Source organism: Chiloscyllium punctatum, chromosome 28 (assembly GCF_047496795.1).
Source record: "Chiloscyllium punctatum isolate Juve2018m chromosome 28, sChiPun1.3, whole genome shotgun sequence".
Taxonomy (NCBI): Eukaryota; Metazoa; Chordata; class Chondrichthyes; order Orectolobiformes; family Hemiscylliidae; genus Chiloscyllium; species Chiloscyllium punctatum.
The window spans coordinates 32,993,982-33,019,268 of record NC_092766.1 but is presented as its reverse complement, the minus strand read 5'-3'; positions in this window follow the sequence as shown (position 1 = coordinate 33,019,268).

Here is a 25,287-nt window from a genome sequence, read left to right as displayed (position 1 = left end):
CAATGTCAATGTAACACACCCAGGGAAGAGCAGACTGACACCACTCTGTCAATGTAACCAACCCAGGGAAGACCAGACTGACCCCACTCTGTCAATGTAACACAAACAGGGAAGACGACACTGACTCCACACTGTCAATGTAACACACCCAGGGAAGAGCAGACTGACCCCACTCCGTCAGTGTAACACACCCAGGGAAGACCAGACTGACCCCCCTCTGTCAATGTAACACAACCAGGGAAGACCAGACTGACCCCACTCTGTCAATGTAACACACACAGGGAAGAACAGACTGACCCCACTCTGTCAATGAAACACACCCAAAAAAGAGCAGACTGACCCACTCTGTCATAGTAACCCACCCAGGGAAGACCAGACTGACCCCACTCTGTCAATGTAACCCACCCAGGGAAGAACAGACTGACACCACACTGACAATGTAACACAACCAGGGAAGAGCAGACTGACCCCACTCTGTCAATGTAACACACCCTGGGAAGAGCAGACGGAGCTCACACTGTCATTGCATCACACCCAGGGAAGATCAGACTGACCCCACTCTGTCAATGTAACACGCCCAGGGAAGAGCAGACTGACCACACTCTGTCAATGTAACACACCCAGGAAAGAACAGACAGACCCCACTCAGTCAATGTAACCCACCCAGGGAAGTGCTGACTGACCCCACTCTGTCAATGTAAAACACCCAGTGAAGAGCAGATTGACCCCACTCTGTCAATGTAACACACCCAGGGAAGAGCATACTGACCACACACTGTCAATGTACCAGACCCAGGGAACAGCAGACTGACCCCACTCTGTCAATGTGCCACACTCAGTGAAGAGCAGACTGACCCGACTCTGGCAGTGTAACACACCCATGGAAGAGCAGACTGACCCCACTCTGTCAATGTAACACACCCAGTGAATAGCAGACTGACCTCACTCTGTCAATGTAATACAGCCAGGGAAGAAGAGACTGAACCCACTCTGTCAATATAACACACCCAGAGAAGATCAGATTGACCCCACTCTATGAATGTAACATACCCAGGGAAGAGCAGACTGAGCGCAATCTGTCAATGTAACACACGCAGGGAAGGGCAGACTGACCCCAATCTGTCAATGTAACACACCCAGGGAAGAGCAGACTGACCTCACACTGTCATTGTATCACACCCAGGGAAGATCAGACTGACCCCACTCTGTCAATGTAACACCCCCAGGGACGATCAGACTGACCCCACTCTGTCAATGTAACATACCCAGGGAAGAGCAGACTGACCGCAATCTGTCAATGTAACACACCCAGGTAAGAGCAGATTGACCACACTCTATCAAAGTAACACACCCAGGGAAGAATAGACAGACCCCATTCTGTCAATGTAACACAGCCAGGGAAGATCAGACTGACCCCACTCTGTCAATGTAACACACCCAGGGAAGAACACACTGACCACAATCAGTCAATGAATCACAACCAGCGAAGAGCAGACTGACCCCACTCTGTCATTGTAACCCACCCAGTGAAGACCAGACTGACCCCACACTGTCAATGTAACCCACCCAGGTAAAAAAAAACAGACTGAACCCACAATGTCAGTGTAACACACCCAGGGAAGAGCACACTGACCTCACTCGGTCAATTACCACGCCCAGTGAATATCAGACTGACCTCACTCTATCAATGTAACACACTCAGGGAAGAACAGACTGACCCCACTCTGTCAATGTAACACACCCAGGGAAGAGCAGACAGACTGCAATCTGTCAATGTAACACACCCAGGGAAGACCAGACTGACCCCACTCTGTCAATGTAACACACCCAGGGAAGACCAGACTGACCCCACAATGTCAATGTAACACACCCAGGGAAGAGCAGACTGACCCCACTCTGTCAGTGTAACACACTCAGGGAAGAGCAGACTGACCCCACTCTGTCAATGTAACACAACCAGGGAAGACCAGACTGACCCCACTCTGTCAATGTAACCAACCCAGGGAAGACCAGACTGACACCACTCTGTCAATGTAACACAAACAGGGAAGACCAGACTGACCCCACACTGTCAATGTAACACACCCAAGGAAGAGCAGACTGACCCCACTCTGTCAATGTAACACACCCAGGGAAGAGCAGACTGACCCAGTCTGTCATTGTTACCCACCCAGGGAAGACCAGACTGACCCCACTCTGTCAATGTAACCCACCCAGGGAAGAACAGACTGACCCCACACTGTCAATGTAACACAACCAGGGAAGAGCAGACTGACCCCACTCTGTCAATGTAACACACCCAGGGAAGAGCAGACTGACCTCACACTGTCATTGCTTCACACCCAGGGAAGATCAGACTGACCCCACTCTGTCAATGTAACACGCCCAGGGAAGAGCAGACTGACCACACTCTGTCAATGTACCAGACCCAGGGAACAGCAGACTGACCCCACTCTGTCAATGTGCCACACACAGTGAAGAGCAGACTGACCCGACTCTGGCAGTGTAACACACCCATGGAAGAGCAGACTGACCCCACTCTGTCAATGTAACACACCCAGTGAATAGCAGACTGACCTCACTCTGTCAATGTAATACACCCAGGGAAGAAGAGACTGAACCCACTCTGTCAATATAACACACCCAGAGAAGATCAGATTGACCCCACTCTATGAATGAAACATACCCAGGGAAGAGCAGACTGAGCGCAATCTGTCAATGTAACACACCCAGGGAAGGGCAGACTGACCCCACTCTGTCAATGTAACACACCCAGGGAAGAGCAGACTGACCTCACACTGTCATTGTATCACACCCAGGGAAGATCAGACTGACCCCACTCTGTCAATGTAACACACCCAGGGAAGAGCAGACTGACCACACTCTGTCAATGTAACACACCCAGGAAAGAGCAGACAGACCCCACTCAGTCAATGTAACCCTCCCAGGGAAGAGCAGACTGACCCCACTCTGTCAATGTAACACACCCAGTGAAGAGCAGATTGACCCCACTCTGTCAATGTAACACACCCAGGGAAGAGCAGACTGACCACACACTGTCAATGTACCAGACCCAGGGAACAGCAGACTGACCCCACTCTGTCAATGTACCACACCCAGTGAAGAGCAGACTGACCTCACTCTGTCAATGTAATACACCCAGGGAAGAAGAGACTGAACCCACTCTGTCAATATAACACACCCAGAGAAGATCAGATTGACCCCACTCTATGAATGTAACATACCCAGGGAAGAGCAGACTACGCGCAATCTGTCAATGTAACACACCCAGGGAAGAGCAGACTGACCTCACACTGTCATTGTATCACACATTGCGAAGATCAGACTGACCCCACTCTGTCAATGTAACACACCCAGGGAAGATCAGACTGACCCCACTCTGTCAATGTAACATACCCAGGGAAGAGCAGACTGACCACAATCTGTCAATGTAACACACCCAGGTAAGAGCAGACTGACCACACTCTATCAAAGTAACACACCCAGGGAAGAATAGACAGAACCCACTCTGACAATGTAACACAGCCAGGGAAGATCAGACTGACCCCACTCTGTCAATGTAAGAGACCCAGGGAAGAGCAGACTGACATCACACTGTCAATGTAACACACCCAGGGAAGAGCAGACTGATCCCACTCTGTCAATGTAACACACCCAGGGAAGAGCAGACTGATCCCATTCTGTCAATGTAACACGCCCATGGAAGAGCAGACTGACCCCACACTGTCATTGTAACCCACCCAGGGAAGACCAGACTGACCCCACTCTGTCAATGTAACCCACCCAGGGAGGATCAGACTGATCTCACTCTGTCAATGTAACACACACAGGGAAGAACACACTGACCTCACTCGGTCAATTACCGCACCCAGTGAATAGCAGACTGACCTCACTCTGTCAATGTAACACACTCAGGGAGGAACAGACTGACCCCACTCTGTCAGTGTAACACACCCAGGGAAGAGCAGACTGACCCCACTCTGTCAATGTAACACACCCAGGGAAGAGCAGACTGACTGCAATCTGTCAATGTAACACACCCAGGGAAGACCAGACTGACCCCACTCTGTCAATGTAACCCACCCAGGGAAGATCAGACTGACCTCACTCTGTCAATGTAACACACCCAGGGAAGAACACACTGATCCCACTCAGTCAATGAATCACAACCAGCGAAGAGCAGACTGACCCCACTCTGTCATTGTAACCAACCCAGGGAAGACCAGACTGACCCCACTCTGTCAATGTAACCCACCCAGGTAAAAAAAAAACAGACTGAACCCACACTGTCAATGTAACACACCCAGGGAAGAGCTCACTGACCTCACTCGGTCAATTACCACACGCAGTGAATAGCAGACTGACCTCACTCTGTCATTGTAACACACCCAGGGAAGAGCAGACTGACCCCACTCTGTCAATGTAACACACCCAGGGAAGAGCAGACTGACTGCAATCTGTCAATGTAACACTCCCAGGGAAGACCAGACTGACCCCACTCTGTCAATGTAACCCACCCAGGGAAGATCAGACTGACCTGACTCTGTCAATGTAACACACCCAGGGAAGAACACACTGACCACACTCAGTCAATGAATCACAACCAGCGAAGAGCAGACTGACCCCACTCTGTCATTGTAACCCACCCAGGGAAGACCAGACTGACCCCACACTGTCAATGTAACCCACCCATGTAAAAAAAAACAGACTGAACCCACACTGTCAATGCAACACACCCAGGGAAGAGCACACTGACCTCACTCGATCAATTACCACGCCAAGTGAATAGCAGACTGACCTCACTCTGTCAATGTAACACACTCAGGGAAGAACAGACTGACCCCACTCTGTCAGTGTAACACACCCAGGGAAGAGCAGACTGAACCCACTCTGTCAATGTAACACACCCAGGGAAGAGCAGACTGACTGCAATCTGTCAATGTAACACACCCAGGGAAGACCAGACTGACCCCACTCTGTCAATGTAACACACCCAGGGAAGACCAGACTGACCCCACAATGTCAATGTAACACACCCAGGGAAGAGCAGACTGACCCCACTCTGTCAGTGTAACACACTCAGGGAAGAGCAGACTGACCTCACCCTGTCAATGTAAGACAACCAGGGAAGACCAGACTGACCCAACTCTGTCAATGTAACCAACCCAGGGAAGACCAGACTGACCACACTCTGTCAATGTAACACAAACAGGGAAGACCAGACTGAACCCACACTGTCAATGTAACACACCCAGGGAAGAGCAGACTGACCCCACTCTGTCAGTGTAACACACCCAGGGAAGAGCAGACTGACCCCCCTCTGTCAATGTAACACAACCAGGGAAGACCAGACTGACCCCACTCTGTCAATGTAACCCACCCAGGGAAGAACAGACTGACCCCACTCTGTCAATATAAAACACCCAGGGAAGAGCAGACTGACCCCACTCTGTCATTGTAACCCACCCAGGGAAGACCAGACTGACCCCACTCTGTCAATGTAACCCACCCAGGGAAGAACAGACTGACACCACACTGTCAATTTAACACACCCAGGGAAGAGCAGACTGACCCCACTCTGTCAATGTAACACACCCAGGGAAGAGCAGACTGACCTCACACTGTCATTCTATCACACCCAGGAAAGATCAGACTGACCCCACTCTGTCAGTGTAACACACCCAGTGAAGAGCAGACTGAACCCACTCTGTCAATGTAACACACCCAGGGAAGAGCAGACTGACTGCAATCTGTCAATGTAACACACCCAGGGAAGACCAGACTGACCCCACTCTGTCAATGTAACACACCCAGGGAAGACCAGACTGACCCCACAATGTCAATGTAACACACCCAGGGAAGAACAGACTGACCCCACTCTGTCAGTGTAACACACTCAGGGAAGAGCAGACTGACCTCACCCTGTCAATGTAAGACAACCAGGGAAGACCAGACTGACCCAACTCTGTCAATGTAACCAACCCAGGGAAGACCAGACTGACCCCACTCTGTCAATGTAACACAAACAGGGAAGAACAGACTGAACCCACACTGTCAATGTAACACACCCAGGGAAGAGCAGACTGACCCCACTCTGTCAGTGTAACACACCCAGGGAAGAGCAGACTGACCCCCCTCTGTCAATGTAACACAACCAGGGAAGACCAGACTGACCCCACTCTGTCAATGTAACCCACCCAGGGAAGAACAGACTGACCCCACTCTGTCAATATAAAACACCCAGGGAAGAGCAGACTGACCCCACTCTGTCATTGTAACCCACCCAGGGAAGACCAGACTGACCCCACTCTGTCAATGTAACCCACCCAGGGAAGAACAGACTGACACCACACTGTCAATTTAACCCACCCAGGGAAGAACAGACTGACACCACACTGTCAATTTAACACACCCAGGGAAGAGCAGACTGACCACACTCTGTCAATGAACCACACCCAGTGAACAGCAGACTGACCCGACTCTGTCAGTGTAACACATCCAGGGAAGAGCAGACTGACCCCACTCTGTCAATGTAACACACCCAGTGAAGAGCAGATTGACCCCACTCTGTCAATGTAACACACCCAGGGAAGAGCAGACTGACCACACACTGTCAATGTACCAGACCCAGGGAACAGCAGACTGACCCCACTCCGTCAATGTACCACGCCCAGTGAAGAGCAGACTGACCCGACTCTGGCAGTGTAACACACCCATGGAAGAGCAGACTGACCCCACTCTGTCAATGTAACACACCGAGTGAATAGCAGACTGACCTCACTCTGTCAATGTAATACACCCAGGGAAGAAGAGACTGAACCCACTCTGTCAATATAACACACCCAGAGAAGATCAGATTGACCCCACTCTATGAATGTAACATACCCAGGGAAGAGCAGACTAAGCGCAATCTGTAAATGTAACACACCCAGGGAAGAGCAGACTGACCGCAATCTGTCAATGTCACACACCCAGTGAATAGCAGACTAACCTCACTCTGTCAATGTCACACACCCAGGGAAGAACAGACTGAACGCACTCTGTCAATAAAACAAACCCAGAGAAGATCAGATTGACCCCACTCTATCAATATAACATACTCAGGGAAGAGCAGACTGACCACAATCTGTCAATATAACACAACCAGGGAAGAGCAGACTGACCACACTCTGTCAAAGTAACACACCCAGGGAAGAATACACAGACCCCACTCTGTCAATGTAAGCCACGAGGGAAGTGTATGCTGACCTCATACTGTCAATGTTTAAGACCCAGGGAAGAGCAGACTGACCTCACACTGTCAATGTAACAGACCCAGGGAAGAGCAGACTGACCCCACTCTGTCATTGTAACCCACCCAGGGAAGACCAGACTGACCCCACTCTGTCAATGTAACCCACCCAGGGAAGAGCAGACTGACCCCACTCTGTCAATGTAACACACCCAGGGAAGAGCAGACTGACCCCTCTCTGTCAATGTAACCCACCCAGGGAAGAACAGACTGACCCCACTCTGTCAATGTAACACACCCAGGGAAGAGCAGACTGACCCACTCTGTCATTGTAACCCACCCAGGGAAGACCAGACTGACCCCACTCTGTCAATGTAACCCACCCAGGGAAGAGCAGACTGACCCCACTCTGTCAATGTAACACACCCAGGGAAGTGCAGACTGACCCCACTCTGTCAATGTAACACACCCAGGCAAGAGCAGACTGACCTCACACTGTCATTGTATCACACCCAGGGAAGATCAGACTGACCCCACTCTGTCAATGTAACACACCCAGGGAAGAGCAGACTGACCACACTCTGTCAATGTAACACACCCAGGAAAGAGCAGACAGACCCCACTCAGTCAATGTAACCCAACCAGGGAAGAGAAGACTGACCCCACTCTGTCAATGTAACACACCCAGTGAAGAGCAGATTGACCCCACTCTGTCAATGTAACACACCCAGGGAAGAGCAGACTGACCACACACTGTCAATGTACCAGACCCAGGGAACAGCAGACTGACCCCACTCTGTCAATGTACCACACCCAGTGAAGAGCAGACTGACCCGACTCTGGCAGTGTAACACACCCATGGAAGAGCAGACTGACCCCACTCTGTCAATGTAACACACCTAGTGAATAGCAGACTGACCTCACTCTGTCAATGTAATACACCCAGGGAAGAAGAGACTGAACCCACTCTGTCAATATAACACACCCAGAGAAGATCAGATTGACCCCACTCTATGAATGTAACATACCCAGGGAAGAGCAGACTAAGCGCAATCTGTCAATGTAACACACCCAGGGAAGAACAGACTGACCCCACTCTGTCAATGTAACACACCCAGGGAAGAACAGACTGACCCCACTCTGTCAATGTAACACACCCAGGGAAGAGCAGACTGACCCACTCTGTCATTGTAACCCACCCAGGGAAGACCAGACTGACCCCACTCTGTCAATGTAACACACCCAGGGAAGAGCAGACTGACCTCACACTGTCATTGTATCACACCCAGGGAAGATCAGACTGACCCCACTCTGTCAATGTAACACACCCAGGGAAGATCAGACTGACCCCACTCTGTCAATGTAACATACCCAGGGAAGAGCAGACTGACCCCACTCTGTCAATGTAACACACCCAGGTAAGAGCAGACTGACCACACTCTATCAAAGTAACACACCCAGGGAAGAATAGACAGAACCCACTCTGACAATGTAACACAGACAGGGAAGATCAGACTGACCCCACTCTGTCAATGTAAGAGACTCAGGGAAGAGCAGACTGACATCACACTGTCAATGTAACACACCCAGGGAAGAGCAGACTGACCCCACTCTGTTAATGTAACACACCCAGGGAAGAGCAGACTGATCCCATTCTGTCAATGTAACACGCCCATGGAAGATCAGACTGACCCCACTCTGTCAATGTAACACACCCAGGGAAGATCAGACTGACCCCACTCTGTCAATGTAACATACCCAGGGAAGAGCAGACTGACCCCACTCTGTCAATGTAACACACCCAGGTAAGAGCAGACTGACCACACTCTATCAAAGTAACACACCCAGGGAAGAATAGACAGAACCCACTCTGACAATGTAACACAGACAGGGAAGATCAGACTGACCCCACTCTGTCAATGTAAGAGACTCAGGGAAGAGCAGACTGACATCACACTGTCAATGTAACACACCCAGGGAAGAGCAGACTGACCCCACTCTGTTAATGTAACACACCCAGGGAAGAGCAGACTGATCCCATTCTGTCAATGTAACACGCCCATGGAAGAGCAGACTGACCCCACTCTGTCATTGTAACCAACCCAGGGAAGACCAGACTGACCCCACTACATCAATGTAACCCACCCAGGTAAAAAAAAAACAGACTGAACCCACACTGTCAATGTAACACACCCAGGGAAGAGCACACTGACCTCACTCGGTCAATTACCACACGCAGTGAATAGCAGACTGACCTCACTCTGTCAATGTAACACACTCAGGGAAGAACAGACTGACCCCACTCTGTCAGTGTAACACACCCAGGGAAGAGCAGACTGACCCCACTCTGTCAATGTAACACACCCAGGGAAGAGCAGACTGACTGCAATCTGTCAAAGTAACACACCCAGGGAAGACCAGACTGACCCCACTCTGTCAATGTAACCCACCCAGGGAAGATCAGACTGACCTGACTCTGTCAATGTAACACACCCAGGGAAGAACACACTGACCACACTCAGTCAATGAATCACAACCAGCGAAGAGCAGACTGACCCCACTCTGTCATTGTAACCCACCCAGGGAAGACCAGACTGACCCCACACTGTCAATGTAACCCACCCAGGTAAAAAAAGACAGACTGAACCCACACTGTCAATGCAACACACCCAGGGAAGAGCACACTGACCTCACTCGGTCAATTACCACGCCCAGTGAATAGCAGACTGACCTCACTCTGTCAATGTAACACACTCAGGGAAGAACAGACTGACCCCACTCTGTCAGTGTAACACACCCAGGGAAGAGCAGACTGAACCCACTCTGTCAATGTAACACACCCAGGGAAGAGCAGACTGACTGCAATCTGTCAATGTAACACACCCAGGGAAGACCAGACTGACCCCACTCTGTCAATGTAACACACCCAGGGAAGACCAGACTGACCCCACAATGTCAATGTAACACACCCAGGGAAGAGCAGACTGACCCCACTCTGTCAGTGTAACACACTCAGGGAAGAGCAGACTGACCCCACCCTGTCAATGTAACACAACCAGGGAAGACCAGACTGACCCAACTCTGTCAATGTAACCAACCCAGGGAAGACCAGACTGACCCCACTCTGTCAATGTAACACAAACAGGGAAGACCAGACTGAACCCACACTGTCAATGTAACACACCCAGGGAAGAGCAGACTGACCCCACTCTGTCAGTGTAACACACCCAGGGAAGAGCAGACTGACACCCCTCTGTCAATGTAACACAACCAGGGAAGACCAGACTGACCCCACTCTGTCAATGTAACCCACCCAGGGAAGAACAGACTGAACCCACTCTGTCAATATAAAACACCCAGAGAAGAGCAGACTGACCCCACTCTGTCATTGTAACCCACCCAGGGAAGACCAGACTGACCCCACTCTGTCAATGTAACCCACCCAGGGAAGAACAGACTGACACCACACTGTCAATTTAACACACCCAGGGAAGAGCAGACTGACCCCACTCTGTCAATGTAACACACCCAGGGAAGAGCAGACTGACCTCACACTGTCATTGTATCACACCCAGTGAAGATCAGACTGACCCCACTCTGTCAATGTAACACACCCAGGGAAGAGCAGACTGACCACACTATGTCAATGAACCACACCCAGTGAACAGCAGACTGACCCGACTCTGTCAGTGTAACACACCCAGGGAAGAGCAGACTGACCCCACTCTGTCAATGTAACACACCCAGTGAAGAGCAGATTGACCCCATTCTGTCAATGTAACACACCCAGGGAAGAGCAGACTGACCACACACTGTCAATGTACCAGACCCAGGGAACAGCAGACTGACCCCACTCTGTCAATGTACCACGCCCAGTGAAGAGCAGACTGACCCAACTCTGGCAGTGTAACACACCCATGGAAGAGCAGACTGACCCCACTCTGTCAATGTAACACACCCAGTGAATAGCAGACTGACCTCACTCTGTCAATGTAATACACCCAGGGAAGAAGAGACTGAACCCACTCTGTCAATATAACACACCCAGAGAAGATCAGATTGACCCCACTCTATGAATGTAACATACCCAGGGAAGAGCAGACTGAGCGCAATCTGTAAATGTAACACACCCAGGGAAGAGCAGGCTGACCGCAATCTGTCAATGTCACACACCCAGTGAATAGCAGACTAACCTCACTCAGTCAATGTCACACACCCAGGGAAGAACAGACTGAACGCACTCTGTCAATAAAACAAACACAGAGAAGATCATATTGACCCCACTCTATCAATATAACATACTCAGGGAAGAGCAGACTGACCGCAATCTGTCAATATAACACTCCCAGGGAAGAGCAGACTGACCACACTCTATCAAAGTAACACACCCAGGGAAGAATAGACAGACCCCACTCTGTCAAAGTAAGCCACGAGGGAAGAGTATACTGACCTCATACTGTCAATGTAACACACCCGGGGAAGAGCAGACTGACCTCACACTGTCAATGTAACAGACCCAGGGAAGAGCAGACTGACCCCTCTCTGTCAATGTAACACACCCAGGGAAGAGCAGACTGACCCCACTCTGTCAATGTAACACACCCAAGGAAGAGCAGAGTGACCACACTCTGTCAAAGTAACACAACCAGGGAAGACCAGACTGACCCCACTCAGTCAATGTAACCCTCCCAGGGAAGAGCAGACTGACCTCACTCTGTCAATGTAACACACCCAGGGAAGAACAGACTGACCCCACTCTGTCAATGTAACACACCCAGGGAAGAGCAGACTGACCCAGTCTGTCATTGTAACCCACCCAGGGAAGACCAGACTGACCACACTCTGTCAATGTAACACCCACAGGGAAGAGCAGACTGACCCCGCTCTGTCAATGTCACACACCCAGGGAAGAGCAGTACGACCCCACTCAGTCAATGTAACACACCCAGGGAAGAGCAGACAGTCCACACTGTGTCAATGAACCACACCCAGTGAACAGCAGACTGAACCGACTCGGTCAATGTACCACACCCAGTGAAGAGCAGACTGACCCGACTCTGTCAGTGTAACACCCCCAGGGAAGAGCAGACTGACCCCACTCTGTCAATGTAACGCACCCAGTGAATAGCAGACTGTCCTCACTCTGCCAATGTAACACACCCAGGGAAGAACAGATTGAACCCACTCTGTCAATATTACACACCCAGAGAAGATCAGATTGACCCCACTCTATCAATGTAACATACCAAGGGAAGAGCAGACTGACCGCAATCTGTCAATGTAACACAACCAGGGAAGACCAGACTGACCCCACTCTAACAATGTAACCCAAACAGGGAAGACCAGACTGACCCCACTCTGTCAATGTTACCCACCCAGGGAAGAACAGACTGAACCCACACTGTCAATGTAACACACCCAGGGAAGAGCAGACTGACCTCACACTGTCATTGTATCACACCCAGGGAAGATCAGACTGACCCCACTCTGTCAATGTAATACACCCCGGGAAGAGCAGACTGACCACACTCTGTCAATGTAACACACCCAGGAAAGAGCAGACTGACCCCACACTGTCAATGTAACACACCCAGGGAAGAGCAGACTGACCCAACTCTGTCAATGTAACACACCCAGCGAAGAGCAGACTGACCTCACACTGTCATTGTATCACACCCAGGGAAGATCAGACTGACCCCACTCTGTCAATGTAATACACCAAGGGAAGCGCAGACTGACCACACTCTGTCAATGTAACACACCCAGGAAAGAGCAGACAGACCCCACTCAGTCAATGTAACCCACCCAGGGAAGAGCAGACTGACCCCACTCTGTCAATGTAACACACCCAGTGAAGAGCAGATTGACCCCACTCTGTCAATGTAACACACCCAGGGAACAGCAGACTGACCCCACTCTGTCAATGTAACACACCCAGTGAATAGCAGACTGACCTCACTCTGTCAATGGAATACACCCAGGGAAGAACAGACTGAACCCACTCTGTCAATATAACACACGCAGAGAAGATCAGATTGACCCCACTCTATGAATGTAACATACCCAGGGAAGAACAGACTAAGCGCAATCTGTCAATGTAACACACCCACGGAAGAGCAGACTGACGGCAATCTGTCAATGTCACACACCCAGTGAATAGCAGACTGACCTCACACTGTCAATGTAACAGACCCAGGGAAGAGCAGACTGACCCCACTCTGTCAATGTAACACACCCAAGGAAGAGCAGACTGACCCGACTGTATCAATGTAACACAACCGGGGAAGACCAGACTGAACCCACTCTGTCAATCTAACCCTCCCAGGGAAGAGCAGACTGACCTCACTCTGTCAATGTAACACACCCAGGGAAGAACAGACTGACCCCACTCTGTCAACGTAACACACCCAGGGAAGAGCAGACTGACCCAGTCTGTCATTGTAACCCACCCAGGGAAGACCAGACTGACCCCACTCTGTCAATGTATCACACACAGGGTAGAGCAGACTGACCCCGCTCTGTCAATGTCGCACACCCAGGGAAGAGAAGTACGACCCGACTCTGTCAGTGTAACACACCCAGGGAAGAGCAGACTGAACCCACTCTGTCAATGTTACACACCCAGTGAATAGCAGACTGAACTCAATCTGTCAATGTAACACACACAGGGAAGAGCAGACTGACCACACCCTGTCAATGTAACACACCCAGGTAAGAGCAGACTGACCCGACTCGGTCAATGTACCACACCCAGTGAAGAGCAGACTGACCCGACTCTGTCAGTGTAACACACCCAGGGAAGAGCAGAGTGACCCCACTCTGTCAATGTAACACACCCAGGGAAGAACAGACTGAACCCACTCTGTCAATATTACACACCCAGAGAAGATCAGATTGACCCCACTCTATCAATGTAACATACCAAGGGAAGAGCAGACTGAACGCAATCTGTCAATGTAACACAGCCAGGGAAGAGCAGACTGACCACACTCTGTCAATGTAACGCACACAGGGAAGACCAGACTGACCCAGCTCGGTCATTGTCTCACACCCAGGGAAGAGCAGACTGACACCACTCTGTCAATGTAACACACCCAGGGAAGAGCAGACTGAACCCACTCTGTTAATGAAACACACCCAGTGAATAGCAGACTGACCTCACTCTGTCAATGTAACACACCCAGGGAAGAGCAGACTGACCACACTCTGTCAATGTACCACACCCAGGGAACAGCAGACTGAACCGACTCGGTCAATGTACCACACCCAGTGAAGAGCAGACTGACCCGACTCTGTCAGTGTAACACACCCAGGGAAGAGCAGAGTGACCCCACTCTATCAATGTAACACACCCAGGTAAGAGCAGACTGACCACACTCTGTCAATGTACCAGACAGAGGGAACAGCAGACTGACCCGACTCGGTCAATGTACCACACCCAGTGAAGAGCAGACTGACCCGACTCTGGCAGTGTAACACACCCATGGAAGAGCAGACTGACCCCACTCTGTCACTGTAACACACCCAGTGAATAGCAGACTGACCTCACTCTGTCAATGTAACACGCCCAGGGAAGAACAGACTGAACCCACTCTGTCAATATAACACACCCAGAGAAGATCAGATTGACCCCACTCTATGAATGTAACATACCCAGGGAAGAGCAGACTGAGCGCAATCTGTCAATGTAACACACCCAGGGAAGAGCAGACTGACCCCACTCTGTCAATGTAACTCACCCAGTGATTAGCAGACTGACCTCACTCTGTCAATGTCACACACCCAGGGAAGAGCAGACTGAACCGACTCTGTCAATATTACACACCCAGGGAAGATCAGACTGACCCCACTCTGTCAATGTAACAGACCCAGGGAAGAGCAGACTGACCTCACATTGTCAATGTAACACACCCAGTGAATAGCAGACTGACATCACTCTGTCAATGTAACACACCCAGGGAAGAGCAGACTGACCGCAATCTGTCAATGTTACACAGCCAGGGAAGAGCAGACTGACCACACTCTGTCAATGTAACACACACAGGGATGACCAGACTGACCCCACTCTGTCTTTGTCACACACCCAGGGAAGAGCCGACTGACCCCACTCTGTCAATGTAACACACCCAGGGCAGAGCAGACTGACCTCACACTGTCAATGTAACAGACCCAGGGAAGAGCAGACTGACCCCATTCTGTCAATGTAACCCACCCAGTGAAGAGCAGACTGACCCCACTCTGTCAATGTCACACACCCAGGGAAGAGCAGACTGACCACACTCTGTCAATGTAACACACCCAAGGAAGAGCAGACTGACCCGTCTCTATTAATGAAACACAACCAGGGAAGACCAGACTGACCCTACTCTGTCAATGTAACCCACCCAGTGCAGAGAAGACTGACATCACTCTGTCAATGTAACACAACCAGGGAAGAACAGACTGACCCAGTCTGTCATTGTAACCCACCCAGGGAAGACCAGTCTGACCCCACTCTGTCAATGTAACACACACAGCGAAGAGCAGACTGCCCCCACTCTGTCAATGTCACACACCCAGGGAAGAGCAGACTGACCACACTCTGTCAATGTAACACACCCAGGAAAGAGCAGACTGACCACACTCTGTCAGTGTAACATACCCAGGGAAGACAAGACTGACCCCACTCTGTCAATGTAACACACCCAGGGAAGAGCAGTACGACCCCACTCAGTCAATGTAACACACACAGGGAAGAGGAGACTGACCACACTCTGTCAATGAACCACACCCAGTGAACAGCAGACTGACCCGACTCTGTCAGTGTAACACACCCAGGGAAGAGCAGACTGACCTCACTCTGTCAATGTAACACACCCAGGGAAGAACAGACTGAACCCAATCTGTCAATATTACACACCCAGAGAAGATCAGATTGACCCCACTCTATCAATGTAACATACCAATGGAAGAGCCGACTGACCGCAATCTGTCAATGTAACACGCCCAGGGAAGAATAGACAGAACCCACTCTGTCATTGTCACACACCCAGGGAAGAGCCGACTGACCCCACTCTGTCAATGTAACACACCCAGGGAAGAGCAGACTGACCACACACTGTCAATGTACCACACCCAGGGAACAGCAGACTGACCCCACTCTGTCAATGTAACACACCCAGTGAATAGCAGACTGACCTCACTCTGTCAATGGAATACACCCAGGGAAGAACAGACTGAACCCACTCTGTCAATATAACACACCCAGAGAAGATCAGATTGACCCCACTCTATGAATGTAACACACCCAGGGAAGAGCAGACTGACCCCACTCCATCAATGTAACACACCCGGGGAAGAGCAGACTGACCCCACCCTGTCAATGTAACGCACCCAGGAAAGAGCAGACAGACCCCACTCTGTCAATGTTACACACCCAGGGAAGAGCAGACTTACCCCACTGTGTCAATGTAACACAACCAGGGAAGGGCAGACTGACCCCACTCTGTCAATGTAACATACTCAGGGAATAGCAGTCTGACCCCACTCTGTCAATGTATCACACCCAGGGGAGAGCAGACTGACCCCATCCTGTCAATGTAACTCACCCAGGGAAGAGAAGACTTACCTCACTCTGTCAATGTAACACACCGCGGGAAGAGCAGACTGACCCCACTCTGTCAATGTAACACACCCAAGGAAGAGCAGTCTGACCCCACTCTGTCATTGTAACCCAGCCAGGGAAGAGCAGACTGACCCCTCCCTGTCAATGTAACTCACCCAGGGAACTGAAGATTGACCTCACTCGGTCAATGTAACATACCCAGGGAAGAGCAGACTAACCCCACTCTGTCAATGTAACACACCCAGGGAAGAGCAGACTGACCCCACTCTGTCAATGTAACATACCCAGGGAAGAGCAGACTGACCCCACTCTGTCAATGTCACGCACCCAGGGAAGAGCAGACTGACCCCACTCTGTCAATGTAACACACCCAGGGAAGAGAAGATTGATCCCACTGTGTCATTGTAACACACCCAGGGAAGAGCAGACTGACCCCACACTTTCAATGTAACACATCCAGAGAAGAGCAGACTGACCGCACTCGGTCAATGTAGCCCACCCAGGGAAGAGCAGACTGACCCCTCTCTGTCAATGTAACACACCCAGGGAAGAGCAGATTTACCCCACTCTGTCAATGTAACAGACCCAGGGAAGAGCAGACTGACCCCACTCTGTCAATGGAACACACCCAGGGAAGAGCAGACTGACCCCATTCTGTCAATGTAAGCCACCCAGGGGAGAGCAGACTTACCCCACTCTGTCAATGTAACACACCCAGGGAAGAGCAGATTGACCCCACTCTGTCAATGTAACACACCCAGGGAAGAGCAGACTGACCCCACTCTGTCAATGTAACACACCCAGGGAAGAGCAGACAGACCCCGTTCTGTCAATGTAACCCACCCAGGGAAGAACAGACTGACCCCGTTCTGTCAATGTAACACACCCAGGGAAGAGCAGACTGACCCCACTCTGTCAGTGTAACACACCCAGGGAAGAGCAGACTGACCCCACTCTGTCAAAGTAACACACCCAGAGAAGAGCAGACTGACCCCACTCTGTCAATGTAACACACCCAGAGAAGAGCGGACTGACCCCACTCTGTCAATGTAACCCACCCAGTGAAGAGCAGACTGACCCCTCTCCCTCCATGTAACTCACCCAGGGAAGAGCAGACTGACCGCACTCTGTCAATGTCACACACCCAGGGAAGAGCAGACTGACCCCAATCTGTCAATGTGACACTCTCAGTGAAGAGCAGACTGACCCCACTCTGTCAATGTGACACTCTCAGGGAAGAGCAGAGTGACCCCACTCTGTCAATGTAACACACCCAGGGAAGAGCAGACTGACCCCACTCTGTCAATGTCACGCACCCAGGGAAGAGCAGACTGACCCCACTCTGTCAATGTAACACACCCAGGGAAGAGAAGATTGATCCCACTGTGTCAATGTAACACACCCAGGGAAGAGCAGACTGACCCCACACTTTCAATGTAACACATCCAGAGAAGAGCAGACTGACCGCACTCGGTCAATGTAGCCCACCCAGGGAAGAGCAGACTGACCCCTCTCTGTCAATGTAACACACCCAGGGAAGAGCAGATTTACCCCACTCTGTCAATGTAACAGACCCAGGGAAGAGCAGACTGACCCCATTCTGTCAATGTAAGCCACCCAGGGGAGAGCAGACTTACCCCACTCTGTCAATGTAACACACCCAGGGAAGAGCAGATTGACCCCACTCTGTCAATGTAACACACCCAGGGAAGAGCAGACTGACCCCACTCTGTCAATGTAACACATCCAGGGAAGAGCAGACAGACCCCGTTCTGTCAATGTAACCCACCCAGGGAAGAACAGACTGACCCCGTTCTGTCAATGTAACACACCCAGGGAAGAGCAGACTGACCCCACTCTGTCAGTGTAACACACCCAGGGAAGAGCAGACTGACCCCACTCTGTCAAAGTAACACACCCAGAGAAGAGCAGACTGACCCCACTCTGTCAATGTAACACACCCAGAGAAGAGCGGACTGACCCCACTCTGTCAATGTAACCCACCCAGTGAAGAGCAGACTGACCCCGTCTCCCTCCATGTAACTCACCCAGGGAAGAGCAGACTGACCGCACTCTGTCAATGTCACACACCCAGGGAAGAGCAGACTGACCCCAATCTGTCAATGTGACACTCTCAGTGAAGAGCAGACTGACCCCACTCTGTCAATGTGACACTCTCAGGGAAGAGCAGAGTGACCCCACTCTGTCAAAGTAACACACCCAGGGAAGAACAGACTGACCCCACTCTGTCAATGTAACACACCCAGGGAAGAGCAGACTGACCCCACTCTGTCAATGCAACATACCCAGGGAAGATCAGACTGACCCCACTCTGTCGATGCAACACACCCAGGGAAGAGCAGACTGACCCCACTCTGTCAATGTAACACACCCAGGGAAGAGCAGACTGACCCCACTCTGTCAATGTAACACACTCAAGGAAGAGCAGACTGAACCAACCCTGTCAATGTAACTCACCCAGGGAAGAGCAGACTGACCTCACTCTGTCAATGGTACACACCGCGGGAAGAGCAGACTGACCCCACTCTGTCAATGCAACACACCCAGGGGAGAGCAGACTGACCCCTCTCTCTCCATGTAACTCACCCAGGGAAGATAGACTGACCCCACCCTGTCAATGTAACACACCCAGGGAAGAGCAGACTGACCCCACCCTGTCAATGTAACACACCCAGGGAAGAGCAGACACACCCCACTGTCAACGTAACATACTCAGGGAATAGCAGTCTGACCCCACTCTGTCAATGTATCACACCCAGGGGAGAGCAGACTGAACCAACCCTGTCAATATAACTCACCCAGGGAAGAGCAAACTGACCTCACTCGGTCAATGTTACACACCGCGGGAAGAGCAGACTGACCCCACTCTGTCAATGTAACACACCCAGGGAAGAGCAGACGGACCCCTCCCGCTCCGTGTAACTCACCCAGCGAAGAGCAGACTGACCCCACTCTTTCAATATAACCCACCCAGGGAAGAACAGACTGACCCCACTCTGTCATTGTAACAAAGCCAGGGAAGAGCAGACTGACCCCTCTCTGTCAATGTGACACTCTCAGGGAAGAGCAGACTGACCGCACTCTGTCAATGTGAGACTCTCAGTGAAGAGCAGACTGACCCCACTATGTAAAAGTAACACAACCAGGGAAGAACAGACTGACCCCACTCTGTCAATGTAACCCACCCAGGGAAGAGCAGACTGACCCCACTCTGTCATTGTAACACAGCCAGGGAAGAGCAGACTGACCCCTCTCTGTCAATGTAACACACTCAGGGAAGAGCAGACTGACCTCACTCTGTCAATGTAACACACCCAGGGAAGAGCAGACTGTCCCCACTCTGTCAATGTAACACACCCAGGGAAGAGCAGACTGACCCCACTCTTTCAATGTAACACACCCAGGGAAGAGCAGACTGACCCCTCTCCCTCCGTGTAACTCACCCAGGGAAGAGCAGACTGACCCCACTCTTTCAATGTAACACACCCAGGGAAGAGCAGACTGACCCCACTCTGTCAATGCAACACACCCAGGGGAGAGCAGACTGACCCCTCTCTCTCCATGTAACTCACCCAGGGAAGATAGACTGACCCCAACCTGTCAATGTAACACACCCAGGGAAAAGCAGACTGACCCCACTCTGTCAATGTAACACACCCAGGGAAGAGCAGACTGACCCCACTCTGTCAATAGCACAGACCCTGGGAAGAGCAGACTGAACCAACTCTGTCAATCTAACTCACCCAGGGAAGAGCAGACTGACATCACTCTGTCAATGTAACACACCCAGGGAAGAGCAGACTGACCCCACTCAGTCAGTGTAACACACCCAGGGAAGAGCAGACTGACCCCACTCTGTCAATGTAACACACCCAGGGAAGAGCGGACTGACCCCACTCTGTCAATGTAACCCACCCAGTGAAGAGCAGACTGACCCCTCTCCCTCTATGTAACTCACCCAGGGAAGAGCAGACTTACCCCATTCTGTCAATATAACCCACGCAGGGAAGAGCAGACTGACCACACTCAGTCAATGTAACCTACCCAGGGAAGAGCAGACTGACCCCACTCTGTCATTATCACAGACCCAGGGAAGAGCAGACTCACCCAACTCTGTCAATGTAACACACCCAGGGGAGACCAGAGTGACCCCTCTATCTAAATGTAACTCACCTAGGGAAGAACAGACTGACCCCACTCTGTCAAAGTAACACACTCAGGGAAGAGCAGACTGACCTCACTCTGTCAATGTAACACACCCAGGGAAGAGCAGACTGTCCCCACTCTGTCAATGTATCACACCCAGGGAAGAGCAGACTGACCCCACTCTGTCAATGTAACACACACAGGGAAGAGCAGACTGACCCCTCTCCCTCCGTGTAACTCACCCAGGGAAGAGCAGACTGACCCCACTCTTTCAATGTAACACACCCAGGGAAGAGCAGACTGACCCCACTCCATCAATGTAACACACCCGGGGAAGAGCAGACTGACCCCACTCTGTCAATGTAACACACCCAGGGAAGAGCAGACTTACCCCACTCTGTCAATGTAACACAACCAGGGAAGGGCAGACTGACCCCACTCTGTCAATGTAACATACTCAGGGAATAGCAGTCTGACCCCACTCTGTCAATGTATCACACCCAGGGGAGAGCAGACTGACCCCATCTTGTCAATGTAACTCACCAAGGGAAGAGAAGACTTACCTCACTCTGTCAATGTAACACACCGCGGGAAGAGCAGTCTGACCCCACTCTGTCATTGTAACACAGCCAGGGAAGAGCAGACTGACCCCTCCCTGTCAATGTAACTCACCCAGGGAACTGAAGATTGACCTCACTCGGTCAATGTAACATACCCAGGGAAGAGCAGACTAACCCCACTCTGTCAATGTAACACACCCAGGGAAGAGCAGACTGACCCCACTCTGTCAATGTAACACACCCAGGGAAGAGCAGACTGACCCCACTCTGTCAATGTCACGCACCCAGGGAAGAGCAGACTGACCCCACTCTGTCAATGTAACACACCCAGGGAAGAGCAGATTGACCCCACTCTGTCAATGTAACACACCCAGGGAAGAGCAGACAGACCCCGTTCTGTCAATGTAACCCACCCAGGGAAGAACAGACTGACCCCGTTCTGTCAATGTAACACACCCAGGGAAGAGCAGACTGACCCCACTCTGTCAGTGTAACACACCCAGGGAAGAGCAGACTGACCCCACTCTGTCAAAGTAACACACCCAGAGAAGAGCAGACTGACCCCACTCTGTCAATGTAACACACCCAGAGAAGAGCGGACTGACCCCACTCTGTCAATGTAACCCACCCAGTGAAGAGCAGACTGACCCCTCTCCCTCCATGTAACTCACCCAGGGAAGAGCAGACTGACCGCACTCTGTCAATGTCACACACCCAGGGAAGAGCAGACTGACCCCAATCTGTCAATGTGACACTCTCAGTGAAGAGCAGACTGACCCCACTCTGTCAATGTGACACTCTCAGGGAAGAGCAGAGTGACACCACTCTGTCAAAGTAACACACCCAGGGAAGAACAGACTGACCCCACTCTGTCAATGTAACACACCCAGGGAAGAGCAGACTGACCCCACTCTGTCAATGCAACATACCCAGGGAAGATCAGACTGACCCCACTCTGTCGATGCAACACACCCAGGGAAGAGCAGACTGACCCCACTCTGTCAATGTAACACACCCAGGGAAGAGCAGACTGACCCCACTCTGTCAATGTAACACACTCAAGGAAGAGCAGACTGAACCAACCCTGTCAATGTAACTCACCCAGGGAAGAGCAGACTGACCTCACTCTGTCAATGGTACACACCGCGGGAAGAGCAGACTGACCCCACTCTGTCAATGCAACACACCCAGGGGAGAGCAGACTGAACCCTCTCTCTCCATGTAACTCACCCAGGGAAGATAGACTGACCCCACCCTGTCAATGTAACACACCCAGGGAAAAGCAGACTGACCCCACTCTGTCAATGTAACACACCCAGGGAAGAGCAGACTGACCCCACTCTGTCAATATCACAGACCATGGGAAGAGCAGACTGACTCCCCTTTGTCAATGTAACACACCCAGGGAAGAGCAGACTGACCCTACACTGTCAATGCAACACACCCAGGGAAGAGCAGACTGACCCCACTCTGACAATGCAACCCACCCAGGGAAGAGCAGACTGACCCCACTCTGTCAATGTAACACACCCAGGGAAGAGCAGACTGACCCCACTCTGTCAGTGTAACACACCCAGGGAAGAGCAGACTGACCCAACTCTGTCAATGTAACACACCCAGGGAAGAGCGGACTGACCCCACTCTGTCAATGTAACCCACCCAGTGAAGAGCAGACTGACCCCTCTCCCTCCATGGAACTCACCCAGGGAAGAGCAGACTGACCCCATTCTGTCAATGTAACCAACCCAGGGAAGAGCAGACTGACCGCACTCAGTCAATGTAACCCACCCAGGGAAGAGCAGACTGACCCCACTCTGTCATTATCACAGACCCAGGGAATGGCAGACTCATCCAACTCTGTCAATGTAACACACCCAGTGGAGACCAGAGTGACCCCTCTATCTCAATGTAACACACCCAGGGAAGAGCAGACTGTCCTCACTCTGTCAATGTAACACACCCAGGGAAGAGCAGACTGACCCCACTCTGTCAATGTAACACACCCAGGGAAGTGCAGACTGACCCCTCTCCCTCCGTGTAACTCACCCAGGGAAGAGCAGTGTGACCCCACTCTTTCAATGTAACACACCCAGGGAAGAGCAGACTGACCCCACTCCATCAATGTAACACACCCGGGGAAGAGCAGACTGACCCCAACCTGTCAATATAACGCACCCAGGGAAGAGCAGACTGACCTCACTCTGTCAATGTAACACACCTCGTGAAGAGCAGACTGACCCCAATCTGTCAATGTGACACTCTCAGTGAAGAGCAGACTGACCCCACTCTGTCAATGTGACACTCTCAGGGAAGAGCAGAGTGACACCACTCTGTCAAAGTAACACACCCAGGGAAGAACAGACTGACCCCACTCTGTCAATGTAACACACCCAGGGAAGAGCAGACTGACCCCACTCTGTCAATGCAACATACCCAGGGAAGATCAGACTGACCCCACTCTGTCGATGCAACACACCCAGGGAAGAGCAGACTGACCCCACTCTGTCAATGTAACACACCCAGGGAAGAGCAGACTGACCCCACTCTGTCAATGTAACACACTCAAGGAAGAGCAGACTGAACCAACCCTGTCAATGTAACTCACCCAGGGAAGAGCAGACTGACCTCACTCTGTCAATGGTACACACCGCGGGAAGAGCAGACTGACCCCACTCTGTCAATGCAACACACCCAGGGGAGAGCAGACTGAACCCTCTCTCTCCATGTAACTCACCCAGGGAAGATAGACTGACCCCACCCTGTCAATGTAACACGCCCAGGGAAAAGCAGACTGACCCCACTCTGTCAATGTAACACACCCAGGGAAGAGCAGACTGACCCCACTCTGTCAATATCACAGACCATGGGAAGAGCAGACTGACTCCCCTTTGTCAATGTAACACACCCAGGGAAGAGCAGACTGACCCTACACTGTCAATGCAACACACCCAGGGAAGAGCAGACTGACCCCACTCTGACAATGTAACCCACCCAGGGAAGAGCAGACTGACCCCACTCTGTCAATGTAACACACCCAGGGAAGAGCAGACTGACCCCACTCTGTCAGTGTAACACACCCAGGGAAGAGCAGACTGACCCAACTCTGTCAATGTAACACACCCAGGGAAGAGCGGACTGACCCCACTCTGTCAATGTAACCCACCCAGTGAAGAGCAGACTGACCCCTCTCCCTCCATGGAACTCACCCAGGGAAGAGCAGACTGACCCCATTCTGTCAATGTAACCCACCCAGGGAAGAGCAGACTGACCGCACTCAGTCAATGTAACCCACCCAGGGAAGAGCAGACTGACCCCACTCTGTCATTATCACAGACCCAGGGAATGGCAGACTCATCCAACTCTGTCAATGTAACACACCCAGTGGAGACCAGAGTGACCCCTCTATCTCAATGTAACACACCCAGGGAAGAGCAGACTGTCCTCACTCTGTCAATGTAACACACCCAGGGAAGAGCAGACTGACCCCACTCTGTCAATGTAACACACCCAGGGAAGTGCAGACTGACCCCTCTCCCTCCGTGTAACTCACCCAGGGAAGAGCAGTGTGACCCCACTCTTTCAATGTAACACACCCAGGGAAGAGCAGACTGACCCCACTCCATCAATGTAACACACCCGGGGAAGAGCAGACTGACCCCAACCTGTCAATATAACGCACCCAGGGAAGAGCAGACTGACCTCAC